General features: G+C 40.7%; 1 protein-coding gene across 6 annotated transcripts in view; it reads left to right on the forward strand.

Annotated features, from left to right (window-relative positions):
• The window catches only part of PDE8B (phosphodiesterase 8B), a 328,820-nt gene that overhangs the window by 134,275 nt on the left and 180,836 nt on the right, over nt 1-13,709 (forward strand). The gene's annotated exons all lie outside the window — the stretch shown is intronic.

Here is a 13,709-nt window from a genome sequence, read left to right on the forward strand (position 1 = left end):
TGAGCCACAAGGGAAGCCCAAGCTTTCATAATTGACAGAGGGTAATTTTTAAATTCCTGTTTTTCAGATGAGTGCATTGATGTTAGTGAATTATTTGAAGGTTGTCACTTGTCTTCAAATGGGTCAAAGTGGAATTTAATTGGGTGTTTTTGTAGCCCCTAACTGAGGGGAAGAAGGTGCAGTGTGTTAAAAACATCCAGATAGGCACATATGTCTCCTTGCAGACACAGCTGGGAATTATTCTGCTTCATACACTGATGAAATATGCCCACTTGCTGTTAGCGGTAACTGAGTGACCTGGTTTCTCTGTCATCCTGTGTGTAATTCTCCTAGGTCTAAGGAAAGGGCAGATAAAGGTCCATGTCTCTGGGTACCTCTGGGGTTGCTAGGAAATGATTTTCAAAGTGCTTCGTGGTGATGCAGCAGGTTGAACTTTTTTGTGAAGGGTTGTCATGGAAACCAAGTGCATCATTGCTTTGTCAGACTTACTTATCTTGTAATGATAAAAAAAAATTGTAATCCAGGGTTAAGGGATTAATAATAATAATAATGAAATGGAAAAAACCTGTAACTTGAAGGGTAATGCTGCTGCCCACTGCACATCTTTTGAATTGGGAGATGTCACCAGCAATGTCATTCGACGTTGGCAGGGGCTTGGCTGTGTGAAGTGATGGGAGCTAATCAGTTTGTTTGTCTACTTGTCTTCAGAGTCAGAAAACCATGATTTCTCCCTGTGGCTTTTTACTGTAGGGTTTTATTACCAACCCCAGCTCCCAAGCTTTCCAATGAGGTGGAAGATAGCACACCCACACTGGGAGTGTCAGAGAGGTTGCCGGGGTCTGTTCTTTGGTTGGTCGGCTGGTTTTACCTTTCCCTTCCCCTCTCCATCCCCTTTCCTCCAGGAGCATGGCAGGCTGTGGGGTGAGAGTGATAACTCCACTTGCTCTCTCTGCTAAGCACCCAGACACCCCAGGAGCAGATCCTGAAGCAGAGTCTTCTTCCCTGACCTCCCGTGGTAGTTATAAGGGCCCTTAAGGAAACGAGATCATCCTCTTCTGCAGATAGAGGACAGACCCTTCTAGCATTATAGGTATGATGAACATTGCTTATATCTTGATCACTCACTTATTAGGGTAAAATTTCAGATGCAGGTAGTCAGGATAGGAGAACTGAACTGAAAGGAGACTTTATACAGTGCTTAGTGGTTCATCTGCCTCCATGGAGACTAAACTCCTGGGATTTCATTTCCCACTCTGCAGCTGTGTGTGTGTGTGTAATAGACTTCTGTTGCATTGAAATAAATCTTCTCATTTTAGACTTTCGCAGAATATCTTTTTATCAGTGTTTCCACATTTAAGACGTTTTGAGTTTCTTTCACTTAAGGGGGAAAAGTTTGACATGAGTCCTTAGATTGACAGTGGAAACAAGCCACTTTAATAAGTATTGGGTTGGCCACTTTATCAGTAACAGTGACATTCCCTTCAGAAGGTCAGTACTGGGAGGACATAAAGAAATGCTGGGCATGTGTTCCACCTTGTCATCAACAGCTACAGCCAAGACTCTGGAACTGGGAAAACAGCCAGAATTATAAGATGCAAGTCATGGGAATGCAGGGACCTCAGCAAGGGGATCCCAGTGTGGCTGCCGGATGCCACCTTCCTTTTGCCCCCCACACTGGGCAGACCTCAGGCTCTGGCTGGCTTCTGCCTTCAGCTCCTGAAAGGTGCCTCCTGACTCCTGACAATTGTTTTGTAAAAACAACACATGCACCCGAAATACCCAGCACACAGTAGGTGCTCATTAAATATGTGTGTGCGTGCGTGTGTGTGTGTGTATACTATATGAATATATGAAGGAAGGAAATGATATAAAATAGATCTGGGTCTTAAATGCCACTCAGTGAAATATTTGGTTGGCCTAAATGTTTGCTCAGATTTTCTCACACTGTCTTACAGAAAAACCGGAAAAGATCACATTTCACTGATGTTAAGGTGTACTTTTTCAAAAAAAATGTTTGCAGCTCTAAAATTGGAATGCATTTTATAACTGATAACATTTACTAATTTAATTGACAATATTTAAAATGGCAAGTAAAATAATGGTGTGTCTTACAATGCATAGCTTCTTAGATTTAATAAGTATGACAGCCCTTACCACATGTCAGGCACCATTCTAAGCAATTTATTTTAATTTGTTGAATCTTCAAAACAATCTTATTTAGGCTGGCAGTATTATTAGTCTCCATTTAAAGATGAGGAAACTGAAACCCAGAGAGATTAAGTAATTTACTGAAGGTCACGCCATCAGAAAGTGGCAAAGTCAGGATTGGGATCCAGGCTGGCTGTGGAGTCTGGGCTCCTAACTGATGTGATATAATACCAGAGAGGGTCTTCAGGAAGGTGGCTTTTGAGATAAGACATGGAAGAGATGAGCAGCAAGCCATGTGGATATCTGGAGGAAGAATGTTGCAGACAGAGGAAGTTCCCTTTGTCTGGAATGTGTTTGGCGTTTTGGAAGAACCACAAGCAGCGCTATATTTTTGGAGTGGGATAAGTGAGAGGGAAGGGTAGGGAAGGTGAGGTCAGAGAGATGAGGGGTGGGCACATCTTACATGAGTTTAGTCTGTCTTAAGGACTCTGGCATTTAATTTGAACAACATGGGAGTCACTAGATGGTTCTGACCAGAGGACTGATTTACTAGGATTATTCTGCCTGATGCATTGAGACTAGTCTGAAAGAGACAAGTTAGGAGCTCATTGGAGTAATTCAGGAGAGAAATGTCCATGGCTTGGATGAGAGTGGTAATGGCAAGAGGTGGCAAGAAATATTCAAGATTCCAAATGTATTTTGAAGATACAGATGGCATAATTTCTGATGGATTAAATCTGAGAGCATGAGATGGCAATGATGAGATTAAAAATAATAGCCAACATTTGTGTATTCTCACTAAGTAATTTACACATGCTAATTTAGTTAATCCCTATAACAACCCTATGAGGAAGAAAGTACTATTTTTATTCCTATCTTATAGAGGAGGAAGGGCTTCCCTGGTGGCTCAGTGGTAAAAAGTCCACCTGTCAATGCAGGAGACACAGGTTCGATCCCTGGGTCAGGAAGATCCCCTAGAGGAGGAAATGGCAACACACTCCAGTATTCTTGCCTGGAGAGTCCCAAAGACAGCAGAGCCGGGCAGGCTACAGTCCATGGGGTCCCAAAGAGTTGGACACAACTTAGTGACTAAGTAACAATAAAAGATGAGGAAATTGAGGCACTGAAAGGTTAGGGAATTTGTGTAGTATCACAGATTAGTTAGTGATGAAAATAGGATTCTAATCTAGGTGGTCTGGATCCAGAGTAAATTTTCAACTACTATATTTTATTGCCACTAAGCTGGGAAAAGAAAAGAGTCATGCATGAACTAAGATTTTTTTCTAAGTAATTGAAAACCACTGAGGTGGTGAGAAGTACTTTTTTAAAAAAGAGACGATAGTAGTCAGATCAGGTTTGAATATGTTAAGTTAGAGTTGATTTATTGATAGCTCTGAGGAGAGGTTGCAAAGGCAGTGAAATATATACAGGCTTGGAGTTCAGGGTCAGGGTCCTTCCCACTGACATGTTTGAAAGTCATCAGTACATTGATGACACCTGAAGCTGTGAGCCTGGATGGGATCACTAAGGGAGTGAAAGTGGACAGAAAGAAGAGATCTGAGGAGTAGACTAGGTCCTGAGGCATCCAGAGTTTAGAGACTGAGCTGAGGAGGAATCCAATCTGTGGAGTTTAGTAGGAAGTAGTAGTTCCTGGTTAGGAAGAAGAAAGTGGTAACCTGAAAACCCAGTGAAAAATAGTGTTTCAAAGAGGATGGAGTCAGCAACTGTGTCATGTGCTTTGATCAAGTAAGATGAGGACGGATATTGGACCATTGGATTTAGAAACATGAAGGTCATTGGTAAACTTGACCAGGACTGTTTCAGCACAGTGATGGAGGCAAAAATCTGCTTAGAGCAGCTTAAAGAGTAAGGGAGAGAAATTGGAGACAGCAAATTTAGAAAACTATTTTGAGAAGTTTTTCTGCAAAGCAAAGTGAAGAAATGGGATATCTTCTAGGGAAAGTGTTCTTTAAATGTCTGTTGGGTTCTTCAGTTCCTCTGTATCCTTGCTGATATTTTGCCTAGTACTTTATTGAAAACTGAAAGGAGAGTTGAAGCTCCCAACTCTAATTGTGGGTTTCCTTGTTTCTCCTTTTAATTCTGCCAGTTTTTACTTTATGTATTTTGCAGCACTGTCATTGGGTGATTGCAAGCTTAGTATTGTTATGTCTTTTCGGTGAATTGACCCTTTTATCATTATGTAATGTTCCTTTTTAATCCCTGGTAACTTTCTTTGATCCGAACTTTACTTAGACAGATGTCAGTACAATCACTCTTCCTTTCTTTTGATCAGAATTGACATGGAATTTCTCTTTCCATCCTTTTACTTTTAACCTACCGGTATCTGAAGTCCATTTCTTATAGACAGCATATGGTCAGGTCTTGTGTTTCTAGTCTGGTTTTTTTTTTTTTTTTTTTTGGTTGATGTTTGTTTATATCTCATTACGTTAATTTACTTGGCAGGAGAAATAGTCTCTTATCACAAATAAAATGGAAAACATGTCTCCAATACAGAAAATTCAGTAACATTAATGTAGTACAATAAGATGTTTCTAAATGAAATAGCACAGTTGGTAACCAGGATAAAATCATGCCCCTCCGGCAATGAAGGGTATCTCTATTTGAGAGGGACCATTTTTGAAGCTACTGTTATCTCCTTCAGGGCTTCCCTAGTAGCTCAGTTGGTAAATGCAGGAGGCCCCAGTTTGATTCCTGGGTCGGGAAGATCGACTGGAGAAGGGATAGGCTACCCACTCCAGTATTCCTGGGCTTCCCTGGTGGCTCAGATGGTTAAGAATCCACCTGCAATGCGGGAGACCTGGGTTCGATCCCTGGGTTGGGAAGATCCCCTGGAGAAGGGAAAGGCTACCCACTCCAGTATTCTGGCCTGGAGAATTCCATGGACTGTATAGTCCATGGAGTCTCAAAGAGTTGGACACAGCTGAGTGACTTTCACTTCACTTCACTTCATTATCTCCTTCACAGCCAGAACAGTATAGTCTTCATTTGGAGGGTACTGGCCAGGGATGATAGTTTTTGTTTATAAAGTGTATATTTTCTAATACTGTTCTATTCTAACAATCTGTCTTTTAATTGATTTGTCTAAGCCATTTATGTGTAATGCACTGTTGATATGTCTCAGTTTAGATCTACAGATTTATTATTTGTGTCCCGTTTGTTTCCTCTATTCTTTTATTTCTGTATTTCCTCTTTTCTGCTTTCTTTGGGTCATTGAAAACTTGTTAGTATTCACTTTAAATTTACATGTTATATTTTTGACAATATTTCTTTGCAAGTAGAAACATTGTTCTACTTCAAGTGATAATGAAGACAACTTCATACAGGTCCTTTTATCCTACCCTTTTTCTATTATAGTTTTCTTATGTATTAGGTCCACATACATCAGATGTTGTAAAATTCTCTTTCAACTGTCAAACATATTTTAAAGAACTGAGGAGAATAGTAGTCTACTATATTTGCTTAGATATTTACAATTTTTGTTGCTCTTCCTTGCTCCTAATCTTCCAGATTTCCTTCTGGTATCATTTCCTTTAGGTCTGAAGGATTTCCTTTAGAAACTTCACTTTTTTTTTTTAATAGAAATTCTGGTGGAAACTAATTCTTTTAGTTTTCTTTTGCTTGAGAAAGTCTTTGTTTTACTCTAGTTCCTGTTGGATATTTTCACTGAATATAGAATTCTGGATGGTCAGTTCTTTCCTTTCAGCATTCTGAAAATGTTGCTCCACTTCCTTCTGTCCTTCATGGTTTCTGTTGAGAAATCTTGTCTTTGAATCCCCTATAAATAGTGCATCATTTTCTCTGAATGCTTTTAAGAATTTTTCTGTCTTTAGTTTACTGTAGTTTAATTCCAGTGTTTCTGGACCTGGATTTGTTGGGGTTTATCCTGTTTAGATTCCCTGGTGGCTCAGACGGTAAAGCGTCTGCCTGCAGTGCGGGAGACCCAGGTTCGATCCCTGGGTTGGGAAGATCCTCTGGAGAAGGAAATGGCAGCCCACTCCAGTTTTCTTGCCTGGAAAATCCCATGGATGGAGGAGCCTGGTAGACTATAGTCCATGGGGTCGCCAAGAGTCAGACACGACTTCACTTTCACTTTACTTATCCTGTTTAGAGTTTGTTAAGTTTCTTGAATATGTAGATTTCACCAAAATGCATCAAAATTGGGAAGCTTTTAGCCATTGTTTCTTCAAAGACTTTTTGTGTTTTCTCTCAAACTCCCATGACATGATGTTTGACCTTTTGTTATTGCTCCACAGTTCTCTGAGGTTCTGTTCATTTTTTATTTAGTTTTCCCTCTCTGTTCAGATTGGATCATTTGTATTGATCTATCTTAAAGTTCACTGACTCTTTCCTTTACCTCCGTTCTAATATTGAGCCTATTTAATTAGTCTTTGTACTTTGGTTATTTTATCTTTCAATCCTAAAACTTCCATTTGGTTCTTCATTGTATCATCTATTCTTTGCTTTGACTTTGTACCTTTCTGTTTGTTTCAAATGTTAACCTTTATCTATTGGACCATATTTTATTAAAGTTGTCTTCAATTCTTTGTCAGATAATTCTAAGACCCTTGTCGCTTGACGTTAGCATCTTTTCATTCTGTTTTCCCACACAAGTTGTGACTTTCTTGGTTCTTAGGAATTTTGGACTGTATTATACAATGAAACTTTGTATCTTGATTAAATCTTATGTCCGATCCTGATAGTTTTGTTTTCGCAGGGAGTCAACCCAGCTGGGTTTCAGTTGTAAGTTCTTACCTGCCTTCTGTGGGTTGCAGTTTCAATGTAAGTTTCATTTTTTAAGCCAGTACAGTACTCTTTGCTTACGTCTGGTGTGTATGCCACCCAGTGGCCAGCCTGTGACCTGGGAGCTGATCTATCTCTTAGTTTCGTTCTCAAAGTCTAGCTCTGCCGTTTAATGTGAGATGCATGTGTGTGCAACTTGGAAGTGACCCCAGGAGTACATAAACAATTTTATGGCTTCTCTTTTCCAAGGTCTTCCTTCTTTGCAATCTCTCGGTATTTTCTAGTTCCCAGGGCTCCCCCTTTTGATCCTCTGTCCAGGAGTCTGGGACTTCATTCACTTCATTCTGCTATACCTTTCCTGTGACTGTGGCCACATTTGGAACCAAGCAATGATAGTTTAAAAAAGAAAAAGAATAGCAGAGACTTGATCACCTTCTTCAGATCACAGCTTCTCAGACTGAAAAGGAAAGTTCTCATTCTTTAGAGTTTTCGTTTCATATGAATTGCTACTTCTACTGTCACAGAGCAGCTTGCAGGCTGGGGTGAGAGAAAGCGGGAAAAGATGGAAAAGTTGTAGACTCCTCCTCCTCCCGGTGTTAGGAGATCCCTTTCCCATTCTTTGAGCCAAAATAGGGCTTCTTCTGGAGTTTTTTGTGAGAGCACTGATGGTTTTCAGTCTGCACTGAATACAGTCCAAGGGTACCAGTAGGGGGGATGGTGGTCCAGTCACTACCAGTTCAAAGGTACTTTGAGTTCTGGTTGTCTTCTCCAGTCCACTTGCTACTCTTTACTTTTCAAGGTTCTCAAATAACTGCTCCATGAATTCTCACTGGTTCTGTAGTTGCATTAGTTTGGAGAGGCAGAGTGCAGTGTGCCTACTGCACCTTACCCAGAACTAGAGCCTCTGGGTATTTTACAGGAGGCCTGTTGGCAGGGGGCATGCTTAAATTTGGTGCTGAAACAAATTAAGGAAGGTTTTGAACCATAAGAGAGTGTTTCATTGCTGTTTGTGGTGGTAGTGAGCGAGGCGATGGGTTCTTGCTGGTGCCTTTTTCAGAGGCATTTTAGCAGCTATAGCAGCTCTGTTTTTTAAACAGGAACCTCAGAACCTTTAAATGCAAAATCTGAAGTTCAAGTTGGCCAGATGCTTCTGTTTTTTTTTTTAGCAAATCAATTTAGCTTTTTCATTTCCCCAGAGGAATCACCCAAAGGCTAATGTGAACTTTGCTTTAAGAACACATTATCCCATGAGAGAGTTGCAGAAGGCGATTGGGAGTTGGCCTTGGCCATCAGACAGACTTGAATTCCAACCTTGGCCTTGTCACTTAGTAACTGCGTGACCTTGGTCAAGCTGCTGAACCTCGTTAACCTTCATTCCTTCATGGGTAAAAGGAGATAAGTAATGATAGTGCTTGCATGATACAACTGCCGTGTGATTCACTGGGTGATGGAGGTAATGCTCTTCATATGCTGCTCGATAAATATAAGCCCTTATTCTTACTATGATTGTTTTTCTGTCATCAGTAAAATGATGTGCCTCCTCAAATTACTTTTAATCTGTGGAAGTATTCATGTATGGCATCTGCCCACTTTTCTCTCTACATTTCCACTCATACTGAGCATCATTTAAGATTATTTCTTAAGATTCAAGAACAATAAACTTTGAGCTGTGGTATTTCTGCCAGTGAAATTATTTGAATAAATATTGTAACTTACTATCAGTGGAGTCACAGTAAGCGTGTTATCCAGTCTTCTTGACATCTCGTCCGAGAGCTGCCCCTCCGATGGTGTCGTAGTAGGGATTCCTCTAGAAAAAGGCCACTTGTGAAGTGGTCTCCATCTCCTCTGTTGATGGCAGATCCTATTTGCAACTGTCTTATGTTCTCTTCTTCATTTTTGCATTGAAAAGAAGTCCATGTGTGTTACTGAAATGAACAACAACCTGGCCACTTCCTAGAAAGTTTTGTAAACAAAGCTTATCAAAATGCTGCTTGGTTATAATAACATGTTATTTAAAAGAATTTTAAAACATTTTATTCCTGCATATTTGGAAATCTGTATTTGAAAGGTAAAAGAAGATTTTAACTAGTTAGCTTGGCTGCGCTGGGTCTCAGTTGCAGCACATGGGATCTTCAGTCCTCACTGGGGCATGTGAACTCCTAGTTGCAGTGTGTAGGATCTAGTTCCCTGACCAGGGATTGAACCCAGGCACCTTGCATTGGGACTCCAGAGTCTTAGCCCCTGGACCACCAGGGAAGTCCCCAAGGCAAAATATTTTTTTTTTTTGTGGAAATACAAATCAAGGAGCTCTTGGACGTAAGAATTAGTATTTTCTCTACTTTGTTTCACACAGTATTGGTCTTTTGCATAAAATTTTATGTAATTGTTTGCTTAGTTAATTGAAACTCAAGTACTTTTTAATAATTTTTAGTGTGGTTAAAACATTTTATATTTAATATTTTACCAGACATACATTAATAACTAGCCTCCAGTGATGGAGGAGATGTTGGCATAATATTATTTGATCAATTGCAAAGCAGAACAACACTGGGTTATGCTGTGAGTTATGCTTATTTTCTTTCTACATGGGTAGAATCTGATCTACAAGCCCTCCTGTGAGCCCTGGATTTTAATTAAAATTTAAATTGCCTTTCCAAAAAACTCTCAGTTGACTGACTAAAACAAAATGCTTAAAAAAAAAAAGGCTTTATTTTGACTTCTGTGCTGTCACTGGAAACCTTTTGAAACAGGAGGATCACAGAGAAAATATTGATGAAGGAAAAAAAACCACTTAAATTTGATGCACTTGGATGGACTGAAGTCTAAGAGCTTCTGGCATGTTCCTCAGCTCGAGGACCCCTACAAAACATAGTGTTCCCAGATGATAATGGACCAGTAGCAGGGATAGACAAACATGCTTTAAAGGCCACCCAAGTAGTGGAGCATTCTGGAGAGACAAACCTGGGTTACTATAAGAATGAGATTTCTGAAGAGGAACGTGTTTAACCTCATCTGAGATCTTCACAGTAGATCTGAAGCTGGGGGAGTCCATGTCTGTTACAAAGGCATGTGGGAAGTTTTAAAATTATACAGGGATGAGAAATTGGGCTATTTTCATTGAACCTGTGAATTTTAACTTCAAAAAGATTGGCTGTTATTTTCCATGCTAAAACAATCCATTACAGGAGAGAAAACATTGGTACAAACCCCTTAATTACAGAGAATTTGAGAGAAGAAAGGTGACCAAATATCATTAACAAAGGTGCAGAAGGAGAAGATAACGGATAGTAGCTAAACATGTTTTATCCACATCAGCATGTTTTAAAGTATGTTTCAAAGAACACTAGTTGTGCAGGATATTATACCAAAACAAGCAAAACAGTTTGGGGTGGGGGTGGGGGGATGGGCCATTGCAATCTTGAATGAAGTGAAGCCCTTTGTAAGCCATTAAAGAAGCCAGATATATTTCTGATTTGATAAAATAAGTATTATTTAGAGATCCAGTTGATCATGTTGAAATTTTATTAGTGAGCCTTCAGATAAGACATCAGTGTTGTCTTAAGTTTTCTGTTAAAATACCAAATTTCTTTTTGCTTGTTAGCTTTGTCATTCTAAAAAATGTCGAGAAATTAATTGTACCTTTTTATATCAGCTATAATATGTTTATTCTAATTTTTAAAGTGGTGCCTTTTAGTGAAGATTTTCAGGGAAGTTGATAGGAGATGTTCATGGTGAACCCATAATTATAAAACTTGAGTCTAACTTTTTGCAGGGTGGGGAGAGGTTCTCAGAAGATGCCTTCCATAGAATAGCTATAGAGTAAAATGCAATATATTTGGGTAGAGTCATCTATGCTACCAAAAATAAAGATACTTTGTATTTGAAGCAAATATCTCAGAGGGTAAAGTGTCTGCCTGCAATGCGGGAAACCCGGGTTTGATTCCTGGGTCGGGAAGATCCCCTGGAGAAGGAAATAGCAACCCACTCCAGTACCCTTGCCTGGAAAATCCCATGGACGGAGAAGCCTGGTAGGTTACAGTCCATGGGGTCACAAAGAGTCAGACACAACTGACTGACTTCCTTTTCCTGAGGAATTATCATTGAATTTTTTATGTTAAAAAACATCTTCACATCAACTGTACTGCAATAGAAACTAATTTTTAAAAAAGAAAAAAAAACCCTATGTAATTTACATATCATATAATTTATCCATTTTAAGTGTATACTTTCATGAATTTTAGTAGATTTATACAGTTATGTAAACATCACCACAATCAAGTTTTAGGACATTTCTGTCACTCCTAACAGATCCCTAGCACTTGCCCCACCCCCAGACCAAGGCTGCCATTAATCCTCTTTCTGTCGTTGTTTTCCTCTTTTCTAGAAATTTCCATATAAATGGAGTCATGTGATGTGTAGTTTTTCTGTCTGATTCCCTTCACTTCCTTTCACCAGGGCTTCCCTGGTGGCTTAGAGGGTAAAGAGTCCGCCTACAATGCGGGAGACCCGGGTTCATTGCCTGAGTCGGGAAGATCCCCTGGAGAAGGAAATGGCAACCCACTCCAGTGTTCTTCCCTGGAAAATCCCATGGACGGAGGAACCTGGGAGGCTGCAGTCCATGGGGTTGCAAAGAGTCAGACACGACTGAGCGACTTTCCTTTCCTTTCCTTTCACTTTCCCTTCCCTTCACATGATTTACAAAGTTTATATATGCTGTAACAAGTATGAGTTTGTTCCTTTCTACAGATGAGTAGTGGGCTTCTAAGATAGTGCTAGTAGTAAAGAACCTGTCTTCCAATGCAGGAGATGTAAGAGACATGGGTTTGATCCCTGGGTCGGGAAAATCCCCTGGAGAAGGGCACAGCAACCCACTCCAGTATTCTTGCCTGGAGAATCCCATGGACAGAGGAGCCTGGCGGGTTATGGTCCATAGGGTTACAAAGAGTCGGACACGACTGAAGCGAGTTAGCACTGATGAATATACCATAATATATTTGGTATATATGGTATATCAGAATATACCATATTTTATTTATCCATTTGTCAGTTGATGGACATTTGAGTTGTTTCTACTCAACTTCTACTATTGTGTCTTCTACTGTTACAAAGCATGCTACTATGAACGTCTGCATACAGCTTTTCATGTGGACATACATTGACATTATTTCTCTTGATTAGACATGTAAGAGTGCTTCCCTCATGGGTCAGATGGTAAAGAATCCGCCTGCAATGCGGGATATCCTCGTGGTTTCCCTTGTGACTCAGATGGTAAAGATCCGCCTGCAATGAGGGAGACCTGGGTTCGATCCCTGGGTTGGGAGGCCATGGCAGCCTACTCCAGTATTCTTGCCTGGAGAATCCCATGGGCAGAGGAGACTGGAGGCTTCTGTCCATGGGGTCAGACACGGCTGAGCGACTAAGGTCACACAGACACACAGGAGTGCAGTCAGGATTGGATGGTAAGTGTATATTTGACTTTTTAAGACACTTGGCTCAGTCGTGTCTGACTCTTTGCCACCCCCACGGACTGAAGCACATCAGGCTTCCCTGTCCTTCACCATCTCCTGGAGCTTGCTCAAACTCATGTCCCTTGAGTTGATGATGCCATCCAACCATCTCATCCTCTGTCATCCCCTTCTTCTCCTGCCTTCAATCTTTCCCAGCATCAGTCTTTTCTAATGAGTCAGCACTTCGCATCAGGTGGCCAAAGTATTGGAGCTTCAGCATCAGTCCTTCCAATGAATATTCAGGACTGATTTCCTTTAAGATTAACAGGTTTGATCTCCTTGCACTCCAAGGGACTCTCAACAATCTTCTCCAACACCACAGTTCAGGAGCATCAATTCTTCGGCTCTCAACCTTTATGGTCCAGCTCTTACAACCATACATGACCACTGGAAAAACCATAGTTTTGACTATGGTCAAAGTCCGTATGAACCTTTGTCAGCAAAGTAATGTCTCAGTTTTTTAATATGCTGTCTAGGTTGGTCATAGCTATTCTTCCAAAGAGCAAGTTTCTTTTAATTTAATGGTGCAGTCACCATCTGCAGTAATTTTGGAGCCCAAGAAAATAAACTCTGTCATTGTTTCCATTGTCTCCCCATCTATTTGCCATGAAGTGATGGGACCAGATGCCATGATCTTGACTGTGTGGAACACAACAAACTGTGGAATATCCTTAAAGAGATGGGAATACCAGACCACCTGACCTGCCTCCTGAGAAATCTGTATGTAGGCCAAGAAGCAACAGTTAGAACCAGACATGAAACAACAGACTGGTTCCAAGTTGGGAAAGGAGTATGACAAAGCTATATACTGTCAGCCTGCTTATTTAACTTATATACAGAGTACATCATATGAAATGTCAGACTGGATGAAGCAGAAGCTGGAATCAAGGTTGCTGAGAGAAATAACAATAACCTCATAATGCAGATGACAGCACCATTATGGCAGAAAGCAAACAGGAACTAAAGAGCCTCTTGAGGAAGGTGAAAGAGAAGAGTGAAAAAGCTGGCTTAAAACTCAACATTTCAGAAAACAAAGTCGTGTCTGACTCTTCGCGACCTCATGGACTGCAGCCTCTCAGGCTCCTCCATCCATGGGATTTTCCAGGCAAGAGTACTGGAGTGGGGTGCCATCACCTTCTCTGAGCAAAGGCGAGGGTTGGTCTAAGGAGATCCAGCCTGGACCCCTGGACCCTGGATCCCTGGGAAACAGTTCAGGTGGGGGAGCCTGATGGAGTGTGAGAATGAGTTAGACTGGGGCTGGCTGACACCTGACTTGGGCTCCTGGGCGCAGAA

Source organism: Cervus canadensis, chromosome 6, assembly GCF_019320065.1.
Source record: "Cervus canadensis isolate Bull #8, Minnesota chromosome 6, ASM1932006v1, whole genome shotgun sequence".
Classification (NCBI taxonomy): Eukaryota; Metazoa; Chordata; class Mammalia; order Artiodactyla; family Cervidae; genus Cervus; species Cervus canadensis.